The 17,568-nt window shown below is 41.5% G+C and overlaps 1 long non-coding RNA gene across 1 annotated transcript in view; it reads right to left on the reverse strand.

Moving 5' to 3' along the window:
- Window positions 1-536: 536 nt before the first annotated feature.
- The window catches only part of LOC121488912, a 44,941-nt gene continuing 27,909 nt past the window's right edge, over window positions 537-17,568 (reverse strand). The window contains exons 2-3 of the long non-coding RNA XR_005987214.1: window positions 845-1,046; window positions 537-756 (exon numbers count right to left, since the gene is read on the reverse strand). This is a non-coding gene — a long non-coding RNA (uncharacterized LOC121488912). The remainder of the gene's footprint in view (window positions 757-844; window positions 1,047-17,568) is intronic.

Here is a 17,568-nt window from a genome sequence, read left to right on the forward strand (position 1 = left end):
CCTGTGCAGGCTGACTGCCCTTGTTTCCTAGACTGCAGACCTAATTGTCAAAGGTGCAAAGCCCCCTAGAAAAACGGGCTTCACTCATTCCCTACCTCGAACAAAATGCCAGGTCTCCTTGTGTGAGAAAGAAAAATGATCTTAGGGACAGCTCCTAACACGACATTCAGCCACAGACAGTTTTGGTCAGAGCTGCCCTGGAGAATGGAGGTAAGATGGTATTCGACCTTGAGTTGCCATGCAGGACTGCACCTGTGCCCCCGACCTCCAGTCCAGAGCACTGACCGCACAGGAACAGCCTGGATTTGAGTTCTACTTCCGCCTCTTCCAAGATATGTGTGACACTCAGGTTGCTATCATCAGCTTTTATCTGCTCATCCATAAAACTAGAGAATGTCGTAGGATGGATGTAAGGAATAAAGAGATGTTGACTGTGTAGAAGGTGCCCGGCAAACAATTGGTGCTGGAAACATTTATTATGGTCAAATCTGAGACTTCACCTTGGGGATATAATTCAATAAATCTTCCATTCAATCAACAAGCAAAGAAGTATTTACTGAGTGCCCTGATCATACAGCCAGAAGACATGGGCTCACTAATTTGTTGAATAAATGAATCGCCTCTTATCCATCACTAGGTGACTTTGGACCAGTCATCAGATCTCTGTCTCTGTTTTGTAGGCTCTAAAATGCAGGGCTGGCAGGATAGTGTTGATGCAGCCTCCAGCTTTGATGCTCCGTTAGTTGAGCAGGGACACTGTGAGGGCCACAAAGGGACATCAGACAGAGATCCAGCTCTCCCAAGTCTTACTATCTAGTTAAGGAGCTGTGTCAGGTGGACCTACCTGAAGGAAACTGATAACTGAAGGCAACGTGTGAGGGGTCCAGGTAAGAGGTGAGTGCTATAGCATCCCGAAGAGAAAGAGCTGGTCTTGAAGGGATGATGGTTGGAGGAAGTGAGGCCAGGCCCACTCCTTGGAGGAAAGATGGGATCATAGAAGCATCCAGCAGTGATCCTGGACCAGGTGGCATTCTCGGCCAGGTGGGCTGAAATGAATAGCACAAGCTAGAATGATTACATTTCCTGAAATTTCAGTGAAGTTCAAGTGGAGTGAAAGGAAGCCAAACCCTAGGCTATGAGGGCCAAGTATTGACAGCAGAGCTGCAGGATGAGCTTTCACCAACTGATGTAGGCATCCTAACAGGCCCCCTTCATGCCTTCCATCCTTCCAGGCCAGCACCTGCAATGCCAGGGAGATCCCGTCACTATTAACCTCCTCACCTGCTTCACCATCACCTCTTTACACAATCTTTCAGAAAGGTCTCTGCTCTGCGTTTGTCCCTTCTCTTGCCCAGCTTTCCCTCCAGGCTGAAGTGTAGAAGACCAGAAAGCCACAAACACTGGACAGTTCCCTTCATTCTTACTTCCCTTCTTAAATTAACAAATGCCATTTTTTACCCCATGCAGCTTGGCCTTGCCTTATCCTTTCTCTATAAAACAGAGAAAAATATACAAATAAATTTCCATATTCCATTAACTATTACATATTCATTGTGAATTTTGGAAAATACAGACAAGCATAGAGAACATGGTATTTACCTGTGTTAAATGTGGATGACAGGTAGACAAGTAGAGAGAAAAATTTAAAACTGCATATACAGCTTCACATTTTGTTTGTTTTCATTTTCAAATGGGTCATTTGAGGTCCCATCATGAGCATGTTCTTTACCCTTAACACAGGCATGGTTTGATCTGAAGGCATGGTTTTTAATGACTATATAATATTCCACTGAATGCATTTAGCCAGAAGTTATCCATCTATCACATCATTCTTGGACATGATGGTTATTTCTGATTTTTAACTACCGTAAATACTGTTGCAATGAACATTCTATATATCAGTCTTTTTCTGAGATCATATTATAAGGGGAAATTCCCAGATGTGGAATTTCTTGGTCCAAGTATATATGTGTTTAGGCTATTGGTACACACTGCATTCCTCTTTACCTTTACAAAGGTGAGCTCCTCTACAGTTCACTGACTCGCTAATATGGTATTGCTCATTATTACAGTGACTCTTCATGAGGATATGTCTTGTCTCCCCAACTAGACTCGGAGTTCCTCTAAAAGAGGAATCAGTTATCCTTCAAGGCCCATTGGCCAACAGATAAGTATGGAGCGAGCAACTTAGCACCACCGGCATCTCAGATGGTCTTCTCCCCACCATAGGATTATTCAACAGGGCTCACAGAATTTAGTTGCTCAAGTGCAACAAAGACTTCATTATTAATTGGTCCCACCTGCAAAACAATCCCACACCATTATTTCTAGGTCCTTGTGATTTCATTTCAGCCTAAAGAAAAGCTTCCTGACTGCCTGAGTTCCCCCAAAATAAAATGGGCTTCCCTGAGAGGTGATGAGTGGGGACCATGTGACAGGGATATTGCTCAAAGGATTCTACCTGAGATGAAATTTAAGGACCCATCCAATCCTGAGCTCCAGGGATTCCTTTCATTCCTGTCACTTCCCGTAACCAGCAGTACAGCCATCTATGCCAAGGGCTCTCAATAAATGCTGTGGGCCAGATGACAGAGTCCCTGCCCAGCTCAACAACTGACAGGAGTGGGTTGAGGGCTAAATCAATGGTGTTCACAAACCGAAGGTGCCTATTAAATCTTTCTTCACAGTATCAGCTACACGATGGCCCTATAAATCTTTAAAATGGCTCCAGTATTTCATTTCAGTTTAGCTGTACTGCAGGAGAGAGTAAGTAGTGTGCCTCCCACATGTTAACTCCACCCAGGGAAGCCTCCATGCCCAAAGGGCCAGAGGGCATTGCAGTGGGGCTGGGGAGCAGACCCTTCCCTGGTAGAGGGAGCCTCCAGGTAGAACCAGAATGTGGTTTGGGAATACACAACATAATCTGGCCAACTCACATTCACTGAAGCCAAATGAAGGAACACTGCCGATTCATTTTAAAGACCATTGACTGGTTTAAGAGAAATTCAGGATACCTGCTTGGACGTATCAGTAATGACAACTGAGTTAAAGACTTCTTTGTCTTGGAGGTCCTGGGGGAGCCTACTCTGCGGCAGGAGGACCTCATAGCAGTCTAGCACCTTTAGGTAAGTGGGTGTTTAGAATGTGTGTTGGGGGTTCCTCTAATAAAAATATTATTCTCATATAGAAAGAAAGAAAGAAAGAAAGAAAGAAAGAAAGAAAGAAAGAGAAAGAAAGAACTCTCTTCTAATTTAGTAAAACTCATATTTATTTGCACCACCTGGAATCTACATGTGCTAAGTGAAGGTAGAGTCCAAAGCATTCCTCTTTGAATTATAATAAGTGCTGCGTTAACGAGATTTTTCTAAGCCTTTAATGGAAATGAGCTCTAAGGTTTTCCCACGGTTTCTGGTTGTGGCATGGGGAACGAGGACCCTGTCCTCTGCCTCCCGAGCACTCCAGAGGCTGTCATTAACACTGCGCTAGTATCCCCAGATAAAGGAGCAAGAGCTGCAGCCGTCCTTAGACCCGGGAGCAGAAGTGGCAGGTGAAGGGAAAGGAAAGCTTTGCTTGTGCTCATGAATAGCAACCTCCACTGCCCACCAGCCTGGGAAAGGTAGGGACCAAAACACATCTCAAGCTTGGACCATTTCAGGTGCCTCCTGGGTGGGGCATGGGCTCTTGTGTTTCAGCATCTTGTCTCGGCCGAGGACCCCCACCCCCACAACATAGAAATAACTGATGTGCTCAGGACAGCAATTTCACCGCACTTGCCTCAGTCTAAGCCCCTGAGGACCCGCGATCATCCAGCCACATAACTCAGCCTCCTCGTCATCTTCAGATCCACTCTGGGACGCTTATGGAGTGAGTTCCTTTTTCCTATTTTCCCCCACCTTTCATTCCACCTCACCACCACCCCCCACACAAGCCCCCACAACGTGTTCATTAATGAACGCATTTAATCAAGTTTATGAAGTCTCTTTATTATCAATAACCCTAATCACTCTTAATTGCTGCATCATTAGTTCGGCCACGCTCAGATGTAGCAGTTAGGAGGAGCAGTAAATGACAACTGCAGAAAAATGACTTGCTGCAGAAAAGCCTGGGAGGGAAGGACTGACAGGAGAAGAGGCAAAGGGAAGAGAGAAGAGTGGGCGTGCTCAAGCCGAGCAAGGCGGCCTGCTGCTGGGCAGAGCTGGGGGGGAGAGATGCCATTAAGAGGTTCGGCCAGGTGTAAAGATGCCGGTGAGCCAGTTTTGCATATTTCTAAACTTTGGGGAGCTCCACATCAGCAGCATGAGTGAACGTTCTGCTTGACAAAAGTTGATGTTATGTTAATATCTAGCACCTGCCACCCTCGGGGATCTTCAAGGCCTCTGCAAGCTCCATTGTGTTCAAAGCCAAATGCTTGGTGGATGCGAGGTGAAGGATGCGCCTTGTCATTGGGAAAGCAGCAAGGGGTGGCCCGCTGCAGGTCTTTGTTGAGACATTAACTCTCCTGCCTTTACATGTTCTTGAAGTCTCTGCACAGCCAAGGAAACCACCGAGATGCCTCGGGTAAGAAAGAGGTGGCCAGCAGCATCTCCTCGCATTCATTAATCTCCCGAGGAGCCCAGAGATCGAAGACCCTGTCCAAATACAACCTTAACTCATGGTGTTGTCTTCAGTCTGACTCTTTATCTGCCTCATCTCCCATTCCATAAAGTAGATTTAATGAAACCCATGGCCAGCCAACTTCAAATGAATGCTCAAGAGTAAATAAGACTACCTAGCGGGTTTCTCAGGGTTGTGAGAAATACTTGGGGGATACAGGGTGGGGGAGCCTGGGAAATTCTGACTATCTGCTAGGGGGGATCTCTGTGGGTCCCTCCCTCCTTGTAGTTGTCTCACTGCTCTTTCCTTCAGCCTCACCATGTATGAAAATCTCCATAATGAGACTTTATACACAGGCAGTCTGAATCCTGGAGGCACAAAACTCTTCCTACTTCCAATCTCTAGAATTCTCTCTTGCACACCCCCTCAAAATGCAAAATCAGCCTTTCCACCTTCCCCATTTTTTTCCTGTTCATGCTTATTTCCTAACTCTGTCCCTTAAGTGTTCATCAAAAAAATATTTGTCAGTAGGTCCTGTGTGTCAGGCACTGGGAATATAATAGTAGATCAACATGAAACCTGTCTTGAAGGAGCTTATGGTTTAGTAATGAATCTGAGAAACTATAATATAACTACGTCCCAACTCTGCTCACCACTTGGGTGCTAAAAATATTTCATAGAAAGATGCTGTCAGTGCTAAATAAACCAGCCAATGCCTTACCCCACTCTTCACCCCTTTTGTGTCCTCACATTGCAAAGGCCCCACCAATGTCTCCCCATGGGCAACCACTTCTTGGGTAGTTCCCAGGTTATCTACCTGCAGGCTCAGCTCTGCCCTCATGAGGATGTTCTAGAAGCTTTATTCTCAGTAGGAGGTGTCTGGAGCTCTTGAGCCATAGGCTCAACAAGCTGTTCCTTTCCCACAAGATTGTGCCTCTTTCTTAGATGCCGATTCACTTATTTTCTGTCCACAGCCAAACCCCATTTCCAGGAGCTTGCCCCATCCTGTAGCCCAATGGCTAGCTATGGTGCTTTCATTGTTCAGGACCCAGCCGTTAATGCTGGCACAGAGTAACTCATTACCACCGTGAACATTCATGCTCATGACTAATGCTGTTCAGATGCCAGGTAAGTTTGTCCCCATCTTTTGTCCTCCAAATACGAGTTGCATCTAAATGCCACAAAAATTTGTGGATTGTACCACCACTGACACCAGAGATTGACACTGCTTTAGAGTATAGAGATGATCTGAGAGGCAGAAGGGCTTTGGTAAAAGTAAGCACGAAAACAATGAACCAGTTGGATCCTCTCAAAAAACATGAATACTACAGATTCTTGCATAATGAAGTGTTGTTTATCAGTAGAGCCACGTGTCCATTTTCTTACTTCTTTTCATGTCCTAATCCATGTTCCAGAGGTATTTGTGAAGTGCTATGATATTTTGGAGAATCTCATGTAGTCACTGAAGTGTATTTTGCCTTTCTAAACAATCTATACATTTACATTTATAATACATTACATTTATATACTTTACATTTATATACACTACATCTATATCTAAAGTTAAATGGGTAAACTGTGATACCACCTCTTCACATTTCTGAGTCGATCTAAATATTGCTTTAAAAGACAGTGAAAATCAAGATGGAAGAGATAAAAATGTCTGATGAAAATGATATACTCTGTAATATTTCCTGAACTAAGGATAATTTATCCTGTGACCTACTTCAATGTGTGAATAAATATATAAAATTCATGTTCATTTCTAAATCTGTGTATTGTTATAAGACTTCTATTGACAATTCCAGTCACTACTGCCTCAGCTATGCAAAATTTCTCCTAACTGAAATTAGTGAAAATCTACATAAGAACCTCTCCTTAATGAAATGCCAGAAGTACACACATCAACTTGGTTTATTACAATTTTATCAATGATTAACTCAAAGTCTGTTTTAGCATTGTCAATATGATACAAATTGTGTGAAAATCTCATTTATAACAATATAATTAGTGATCTCACTGAATTAAAGACCAGAAAAGTAAATTTAATGATAAATATGTAGTTACAATAAATTGGGGATGTCTTTTTTATCATGCACCCCAAACCACTGGCCCATCAACAGAGCCCTAAAACATATACAATAACAGTTAAACTTAGTCATCATTGATATTTAACAATCTTTAGCCAAATAAACCACAGTTTAACCCATGTTTGAAGGTATATTAATCAAGACAGGAAGACAATATTTTTAACAGTTCATTTGTTTAACTTGTATCTTTTATACATTGAAACATGTAGTCATCTATTTGTACTTTTGCCTTCAGCCCCAAAAATGCTAGGTGCAGGCCTGCTAATCCTTGATGCTCATCTACTAAGGTTTGAATCAGACATAATGTATTAAAACAAAACTGGGAGGCACCTGGGTGGCTCAGTTGCTTAAGCATCCGACTCTTGATTTCAGCTCAGGTCATGATCTCAGGCTCCTGGGAGTGAGCCCCGGGTTGGGCTATGTGCCCAGTGGGGAGTCTGCTTGATGATTCTCTCTCCCTCTGCCTCTCCCCATGTTGGCACTCCATTCGCACACATGTGAGCTCACGCACATGCACTCTTTCTCCCTCACTCTCCCTCTTTCTCAAATAAATAAATAAATCTTAAAAAACAAATCTAGTAGACTTCAGGTCCATTAAAAATCCTTGCTATTATAAATAATATATCAGTTAATATTGCATACAGATCTTTGCAAACTTCTGAGATTATTTCCGTAGAATAAATACATAGAATTGTAACTGCTAGGTCAAAGGGAATGCCCATTTGAAATTTGATATACATGGATAAATTGCCTTTCCAGATGACTGCACCAACCAATTTATACCCCCACCAATACCATATGTTTCCACACACAAAAAACCATAAATGTTACCATTGTTTCTTAAAGCAGAAAAGTGGGATTTCACAGATTTACTATGAATTTCTTTTTATTACTGGAAGATCTTTTCTTACATTTGTTGGATATTTATATTTCTTTATCTATAAATCATCAGTTAGCATCACTTTGCTACTAACTTCCTCTATTTCTTACTGATATGTTGGAGGTCTTTGTATATTATGATTGTTAAATATTTGCCTAACATACATAATATATTTTTTATTTGTCTTTTAACTTTGTTAATGTTATCTTTTGATATGAAAAAGTATACAATTATTGGGTAATCAAATCTGTCAATCATAAAAGATTCCAGCCTTGATGTAATCCTTCAAAAGATCTTTAGAAAGATCTGCTTCTGTCTGCACTAAGTTAGTTAAAGAATATTTTCTTATATTTTTATATTAGGATTTAAATCCAAATCCCTCTGGAATTAACTTTGGCAAATTAATTTATCAATTTCTGTGCCAATAAAATATTTAATTGCTATAACTTCATAGCACATTTGATAGAAAAGCAAATCTTACCATCAGTATTCTCTTCTTTTCCAAGATTTAACTATTTTTATATATTCACTCTTCAAGATGAACTTTAAAATCAATTTGTAAAATTCAAAAATATCCCACTGAGATTTTGAATGGCATTCCATAAATTTATAGGTTAACCCTAGATTAAGACATACTTACAAGAACAAATATTTCCAGCGAGAATATAGTACATTTCTCAATTTTTTTTCAGTTATTTTCTTAGCTCCTTCAGTAGCATTTCATAGCTTTTCCACATTTCACATTATTAATTTCTAGCAACTTGCTACATTTGTGAATAGGATATTCTCTCTCTCTCTCTTAGACTCCAGTTGATTATTGTTAATGCACAGGGAAAACTATTGGAGTTTATCTTAGATCAGCCAATTTATTGAGCTCTCTTATCTAGTAGATTCTCATTTAATTAATTTAGATTCTCTAGGTTCACAATCTGCTGTAATTAATAATGAACTTTTTTGGCTCTTACCTTCCAATATTTATATCTGACTTGCTTTTCATATGTTATTTCTTTGTGTAGATCTCAACAGTAATGCATCTGTAAGTCCCCTAAATAATAACAGTATTAGAAAAAAGTATGGATCTCTCCATTTCAGCTATTTCATTGTTTACTATGAGCATTAGTATTGGTTTCTGATATACTTTTTTGTGTTAAGAAATTTCATTCTATTTCTAAAGTATTAAAGTTTTCTAAATTACCATTTCCACTTCTGGTTATTAAATTTTGTAAAATGCTATTAGACTCTAACAAGATGATCATGTCTGTTTTTCCCCTTTAACCTATTTAGGCAATAAATTATATTGCATCAAAAGATTACATTAATAAATTTCCTATTGCTGAAACAAGCCTTCATAATCATTCTTAGAAAAAAAATCCTGAGATATGACATCTTTCCTTTAATATATTGCTGTGTTTGATTTGTTGGTATTTTTCTCAGCAATTTTACATCTCTAAACAAGAAAGATTGCTTTATATTTTTTCTTTGAGAGACGTTAACTTTCATTATCAGAGTCAAAAAAAGGAAGTTACTCAAAAATAGTCAAAAATTGAAGATATTCCATATTTTTCATGCTCTGGAGAAATCTGGATATTATCTTTTCACTGCAGACATGATAGAATTTGCCCACAAAACTATCTAGACCTAGTGCCTTTTCTTATAAGCCTCCAGTGAAACAGATGATTTATTGCTTTTTTTTTTTTTATGTATTCTTGAGTCAATTTTGGACATTTTCCATTTCCTGGGGTGAGGAAAACCATTATATTTAGATTGCCAGAATTTTTGGAATCAAACTGCATGTATTATTTCCTTCATATTTTTGATATTTATCTGAAAACACTTGTGATTATGTAATGTAGTTGGCTGAATAATATCCCCTAAAAAGAGATCCATGTCCTAATCCCCAGAAACTGTGAATGCTACTTAAGTAATATGGCAAAAAGGACTTACAGATTAGACCAAGTTAAGGACACAGAAATGAGAAGATTCTCTTGGATTATCCAAGTGGATTTCATATGTAATTACAGAAATCCTTATAAAAGGAAGGCAGGAGGATTAAAGGAAGAAGTAGGAAATATGACAAAAGCAAGAGATTGGAGCAATGCCAGAAAGAGGTCTGAGACAAGGAATGTAGGAGCCTCGGGAATCTAGAAAAAGGAAGGAAATAAATTCATTGTTAGAGCCTCCAAAAGGAGCCAGCCCTGCCAACACCTTGACCATAGTTTAATGAAACTGACTTCAGACTTCTGGCCTTCAGAACTTAAGAGAGTAAGTTTGTATTGTTGTAAGTTTTATATCCCATATGATATGTCACTTGGTCATTTTTTTGGCCATTCTTGCCAGAGTTTAATCTTTTTCTCCCTTTTCGGTGTGTGGGGGGGTATTTTTAAAGAGCCCAGTTTTTTTCTCTTTCTGATTCATGTTTCTGCTTTTATCTTTGCTAATTCTTTCCATCTTATTTTTCTTAGTTTTTTTAAACTTTTATTTCTTTCACTCTTTATTTTTTTAAAGATTTTATTTATTTATTCATGAGAGACACAGAGAGAGAGAGAGAGACATAGGCAGAGGGAGAAGCAGGATCCCCACAAGGAGCCCGATGTGGGACTAGATCCCAGGACCCAAGGATCACCACGTGAGTGGAAGGTAGATGCTCAACCACTGAACCTACCCAAGTGCCCCTCTTTCACTCTTTAAATCCAATTATTACATCATTTACTTTCCAGTTTTTCTTATTAATAAAGCTATTTAAAGACATGATAAAGACTTTTAATAATTTTAAATAATCTGTAACTCCTATTTTTATTTCCTTTCTGACCTACCAGCTACTTCTTAAAAAGCTGTTTTAAATTTTGGAGGTTTTTTTTTTTTAATTTTGAATTTGTGAAGTGTTTGGTGAGTATTATTGTATTAGTAAATTCCATTTTTAATGCACGGATACATCATGGTCAAAGAATGCGAGCAATAAACTTTCTGCTTTAGGGAACTTATGACCATAAAGTTCCGTTTTTTAGGTGTTTCACTGGACTTTGTGAGGAGTGAGCACCTTGGTTTTGCAGGAAACATGATTCCATATATAACTGGGAAATCACACATCATTATGTTATGTATTCCCTTTATGTTCTTATTTATATCCATGGCAGCTTCTGTCTTTACGCCATAGGCATGAAGGTTTTAGGTGAGAGAGTAACATATTTAAAGTTGACTTATTTAGAAAGACTACTCTAGAGGTAGGAAGATGGAATGTGGATCATAGGGCAAGAAGGGAGGCAGGTGGGAGACCTATATAGGCAAAAGTGAGGAATGCCTGAACAAAGCCAAGCAGTGGAAAGTAAAAACAAGAAAGGCCTTTAAAAATCATTTAACCCAAGCCTCTATTATTAAAGATGAGAAAACCAAGTCCAGATACAAGAGGGAAACAGGGGCAGTCCTGGTGGCTCAGTGGTTTAGCACCTGCCTTCAGCCCAGGGTGTGATCCTGGAGACCTGGGATCGAGTCCCACATCAGGCTCCCTGCATGGAGCCTGCTTCTCCCTCTGCCTGTGTCTCTGCCTCTCTCTCTCTCTCTCTCTCTCTCTCTCTCTGTGTGTGTGTGTGTGTGTGTGTATGTGTGTGTCTGTCATGAATAAATAAATAAAATATTTAAAAAAAAGAAGAGGGAAACAACTTATCACAGATCATATGGGTAACTGGCAATAGAGAGGGGGCTCAAATCCAAGCCAGCCAACCATCAGCCTCAGGGCCTCCACACAGCACCATGCAACAGCTTTGGAGTTCCCAGGAGCAGTTATGTCACTCTGCACACTCCCCCTAGTCTCTTTTGCAATGGCACCTCAACTTTCTCATTCTCTATTTTGTCGTTAAGAATGAAACTATTCAAGAAAGTGGTTGTGCCTTCATCCAAAAGCATCTATCAGGCCCCACCTCAATGAAGCACTGATAAGTCACTATTTCAAGAGCCCCAGACACTGGCCGGCCCAAGACAGACAATGCAAACTTCACTGAGCCCAGCAAACACCTCCACAGGTCAAGGCTAACTTCCCACGTGACCAGCCTGCCAGGAATGCAAGTGCATCATGCCGTTTTAAGATGAAATACATTTTGGCACACTTAAAAAAAGCAATTGGTGAGATTCCTGTGTGTCTCAGCATTTGAATGTCTGCCTTTAGCTCAGGTTGTGATCCCAGGGTCCTGGGACCAAGTTCCACATCGGGCTCCTTGTGGAGATCCTGCTTCTCCCTCTACCTTTGTCTCTGCCTCTCCCTGTATCTCTCATGAATAAATAAACAAAATATTTTTTTAAAAAAGCAACTGTTTTTGAGCCCTGGCAGCATTATGAAATGTTATATTATTGCTTCATTAGGATGTTGTTATTATTATTATTCTGCTATGCTGAGTATTCTTTCTGCCACACTTCATTCCCTTTGCATCTCTTATTGTCCTGTTCGGGGTAGTTTGAGGGTTTTTTTGGAGTAGGAGGCCTTCTGAATATTTGTAAGTTTGAGTGTATTTCAGAAATAGCATAGTGCTCATTATCATGTTGGTAGTTGGTACCACTGGATAGTTATTGTCTTAACCTCTCCAGTCAAGAGGGGTTATGTTTCCTCATACAGAAAATGGGGACAAATTTGGGGAAGAGTGTTATAAAGATTCAAGAATTGAAAAAATGAAAAGGATTCAAGAATTTATATATATATATATATATATATATATATATATATATATATATGCTTTCAACCAGACTATTAAGACTGAACGTATATTAATTTCTACTGGTAGGACAGCAGCTATTGCCAGACTAATTCTGTCATAGTAGTATTTGAGAATTTTCTAGGGGGACATATTGCCTGAGCCTTTCAGCCAGTTTCTCAGGCTAATACTATCCTTTCCAGTAAGAGGCAAGTTAACATAGTGGAAAGAGCCTGGAACCAGACAGACATAAGGTGGAAGCGCACCCATGTCCTAGGTCTAGCTATGATCTCTTGGGCCAGTCACTTAGGTCCTGTGAGCCTCATTCGTATATATAAAATGAGGACAACATGCCTACCATGGTGGGTCAACAGACACATTGACATAACACAGGAGTCCCAGCACTCCCCATGCCCAACCCCAGCTGCTTCCCCCAGAACCACTGAGCTATTTGCTCCACGGCGAACCCATATGACATGTTGGACAAGGAAGATAAGAGATCCACTCCTGGGATGTAGGAGACCAAGGCAATGGAAGTGGGACCTGGAGAGTAGGCTGACCAGCCCCAAATACCAAGTGATGCTGGAAACATCACAGTCCAAAATGAAATAAGCACACAGCTTGGTGTGAAGATGGAGAAAGTGAGAGGGTAATGGGAAAACATACCCATATGATTTTTCCAACATTACCCAGCAGAAGGATTGGCTGAGGCTGGAAATGCCTGTGGGTGGAGAGAAGGTTAGAAGGAGGGACAGTGAGGAGAAAAAAATCTTGGGCAAAAAAAAAAATGTGGACAAATCAAAAATACATCATACTAAACTCTTAAAAAACTCTGTCATGAAGCTTTGGAGGTGTGATCTTGTCACTAAAGACATATTAGGGCAAATGGAAGCCCAGGCAAATGGTGAAAAGGAGAGATGTGGTATAGAGAGTGACAACTAGAGCGCGTGGCATCGCAGGTGGCAACACGGACTGTACTGCTGTTTTAGTGAGTGTTCCATCACCGCACATCCTATACCAGCTTCCCCGGGGCCCAGGGATGCAGGTTAAGCCACCTAGTGCTAGAGACAAATGTGTGTGTTAAAGCAAAAGGTGAGGGGTGCCCAGGTGGCTCAGTCAGCTGGGTGTCTGCCTTCAGCTCAGGTCATGATCTTGGGCTCTTGGGATCAAGGCCCGTGTCAGGCTCTCTGCTCCGCAGGGAGTCTGCTTCTCCCTCTCCCTCTGTACTTGCACTATCTCTCACTTGCTAACTGGCTCTCTCAAATGAATAAATAAAATCTTTTTAAAAAATAAATACAAAAAGCCAAAGATGATGTCCTATACACAAATGCAACTCCTAAGCAACATCCAGAGGTGTTCAGCATGGCTGACCCGCAGGCACCTATGGGATAGACCAGGAATATACCATCCCCACTCCTACCGGAGGAACTGCAGTGGCTGAGAGAATGAGGACCAGGGTGAGAGCATCACTCCCTGAGATAGACAGGACCGCTGTGACTGGAGGCAGAGAGGCACAACCTGAACATGTTCTAGAATATGGCAGGCATGGAGACTGATGCCCCATTCTGGCTTCTCCTCCGTTATTCCCATCTCTGTCCTCTCTCAAGGTCCCGGGAGGAGAAATGACCCAGCTAAGAACAGGGCAGCAAAATCAGAAAATGTACCACAGGTGACTATTTCAAAGGAATTGAAAAAAGGTGACATTTTCCATTATGGCCCAGTGTGGCAGCGCTAATATTCCCCTTTTCTTAACCACAGGCTCTCCACTGCCACCCGCAGCCTCTTGACTTCACTCCTAATAGGCACTGCAGAGGAGCCTCAAGGAGAGGTTTTTGTCTTGCTGACACATCTTATTTCCACTCTTGTTGGCATGGAGAAGGCTACTTTGTTTGTGTCTGATTCCAGCTGGGCCACGACGGGGCCCCCGTATGATGAGGAGAAATGGCCAGAAGATTGTCCCCAGCTTGGTTGGCCACTGTGCGAAAAATTTTCTTATCCTAACCCTCTCCTATCTCCAAGAGTACACCCTCACTGCCCCTGCCCTGACGATGCTTCTGCTCACCACACACCTTGGAGAGGTCCCAGGTGAGGCTGCTTTGTATGGACAGTCATCACTCAAACCTTGCCCCTGGATTAGGGGTAAAAGGACTTGTGGGGTGTAATGTTCCCTCCCACAGAAACTCTCTCCAGGCCAAACTTCACCAGGAGTCAGGGAGATGGTTCCACAGGTGCTGGAACTGTGAAGGATCTATGTTTTATTCAGACCTTCAACAAGATGTTTATCCAGTGACCACCATACACCAGGGACTTCTTTGGTGCTGGCAAATGATGCAAAAGTCCCTGCTTGCACGGGAGCCACATTCTACCAGGCCAAGAACCAATGGGAGCCAGAAACATGAGGCCAATGACGTCATTGCTCTGCATGCCAGTCTCTTAATTTGTCAAATGCAAATAACAGCAACAACCGCCTTGTGGGGCTATTGTGCCCTTTCGTGACATCTTCAGAGATGTTAGTTATTGTCATGAATATTTTTCCAGTCTAGGCCCAAGGAGCAGTATTGTTTTGCTTTTTATTCTTTGTATTCAAGTATAACTAACATACAGCATTTTATTAGTTTTGGGTGTACCCTCTAATGATTCAACAATTCTAGGCATTTCTCAGGGCTCATCATGACACATGCACTCTGAATCCCCATCACCTATTTCACCCATTCCCCCGCCCACTCTACTTCTGGTAAACACTAGTTTGCTCTCTATTGTTAAGAGTCTGTTTCTTTGTTTTTTTCTTTGTTCATTTGTTTTGTGCCTTAAATTCCACTTATGAGTGAAATCATATGGTATTTGTCTTTCTCTGAGTTATTTCACATAGCACCATACTCTCTAGCTCCCTCCATGTTGTTGCAAATGGCAAGATCTCACTCTTTTCTGGCTGAGTAATATTGTATATACATATCACTTCTTCTTTATTCATTCATCTATTGATGGACACTTGGGTTGCCTCCATACCTTGGTAATTGTAAATAATACCCAAGAAATAGTATTCTTTTTTTAAGATTTTACTTCTTTATTCGTGAGAGAGGCAGAAACATAGGCAGAAGGAGAAGCAGGCTCCATGCAGGGAGCCCGATGTGGGACTCGATCCCAGGACCTTGGGATCATGACCTGAGCCAAAGGCAGACACTAAATCACTGAGCTGCCCAGGTGCCCCCTAAGGAGTAGTATTCTTAAGAGAAGGGAAAAGAAACTGGAATGATGGTCCTGATTCTCTCTAATCATGGAAGTTCAGCACAGCCTCACACTAGAACCTTCCTCAGCTGACTCAGGTCATCTTTTCTCCTATTGTCCTCATTACCGTATCTCCCTTTGTTACAGTATTTGACATACTCAACAGGCATTGACATTACAGTAGTCCATTATTCTGAACAGCCTTGGGAACACACACCCCTTCTGATAGTGATGCTATTTAGTGCTATAGTGATATAGTGATACTATTTCATAGGTAGTTATGAACTGTTAAATTTAGAGGAATAAATTATGATTAAGGAGGAATGAATGAGTAAGGAATCTCAGTACTACTGCTCTATATGCTGCATTTTAACACACCATATCCTAAAAGAGGGAAACATGTAACTTATTCCGTAGTTGACATTATCTCTCCAGCTTGTCACTGTCTCTCAAACCATCCCATCCCCTCATACAAATACAGTCAAAAGGATGGACTGCCTGTCATCTCCTAAGTATGCTTCCATTCCAAGCCTCCATTCCAAGCCCCTTCCTAACAGAATCATTGTTCATTGTGAGACACCTGAGATGCCGCACCAAGGTGGTGGACAGTCTCTCATAAGGTGTCACACCAGGTGGCTATGATCACACCACACAGAAGACGCCCAGGAGCTGAAGCTGCTCCTGGAACCGAGGGTAGACAGAGTGGAAGTTTGGGTTCGAGGGCCGGGGGAGCCTGAGTCCTCTCCCCACTTCCCCAAATATCCACCCCAGGGTTTAATTCTCCAAGTCTCAGAAGATATTCTTAATTATCACCTCTTGAGCATGGACTTTGAAATCAGAACAATTTAGTTTTGAATTCGAGCCCTGCCATCTACTAACTATAACCAAGGACCTTGGTTTCTGCATTTACAAAATGGAGCTGATAAGTTTATTTGATATTTACTATAAAGAGTATGAATATTAACAATACAAATATAATTCGTGGGAGTCTAATACTAGGCAAACACTCAATAAACAGCAACACCAGCATTAACTGAGGGTTTGCAGTGTGCCAGGCCCCATTCTAAGGGCTTTGTACATATTCACTAAGTCCTCTGACAAGTCTGTGGCTAGGTAATTTAAATGAAGATAAGTACAAAATAATAAATGTACAAACAATAAATATAGTAGAAATATAATTTTATATATATATATATGGTTTTTTTAAAAAAAGAGAAAACTAAAGCATAAAAATGCTCTGTAACCTGTCCCAGGCCATTCAGCTGATAAGTGCCAGGTCAGGATGCATACCCCCATCCCCCTGACTCTGGAGGCCCCTTTCTGAGCTCCAAACTGAACAACTGCTGCCATTATTGACTCTTTATACAAGTTCCCTAAAAGTCATTAATTGCACCTCCCACCCCAGTGCCACAAAGTGCACATCCGTATCCGGGTCTTCCCCGGATATAATGTGAGCATATTGGGGTTGTCCCAAAGCCTGTGATCTCTGCTTGGTATGGTACACCCTCAGTGAAGAATCAACCCACCACTTCTGAGAAGCTGCCAGCCTCTGCGGTGAAGACCAGAGCTCAGACCTAGGACTAACAGAACCACACAGACAACCTCAGCCCTGGAGGGAAGGATGGAGAAAGACATTCAGGCATGTTGGACAATGCAAAGCATCCAGGGCTGAGAGAGGCAAACAGACACCCTACCAAGATTCAGGAGGCTGAGCTTTGATTGACATTCTCTTTTAGCTGAAGGTATGGACCAGTGATCCAGACAAGAATTATTTCTTCCTTGCATGACAGACAGAGATCTCAAGAAAATCTCAGCTTGGCTGAAGCGTAGAGAGGCAAAGAGAAGCCAGTGAGAGGGCCAACTTGTCTTCTTCCTCGGCAGCAGCACTTCGTGTAATGACTTGGCTAGCTCTTAGGAAATTCTGCACTATAATTTTATCTTCTCATGTAGGTCCCATCTCCTCACCAGACTACAGTTCTGTAGGGGCAGAAGCTAGGTCTTATTTCTACCTGGGGTATCCAATGGTGCCCACCTTTGGTCAACGTGGCACACTGACCATTTGGTTTGCCCTGTGCACAGGTAGGAATTCCTCACATGGCAA

The sequence above is a fragment of the Vulpes lagopus genome, chromosome 4 (assembly GCF_018345385.1).
Source record: "Vulpes lagopus strain Blue_001 chromosome 4, ASM1834538v1, whole genome shotgun sequence".
NCBI classification, from domain to species: domain Eukaryota; kingdom Metazoa; phylum Chordata; class Mammalia; order Carnivora; family Canidae; genus Vulpes; species Vulpes lagopus.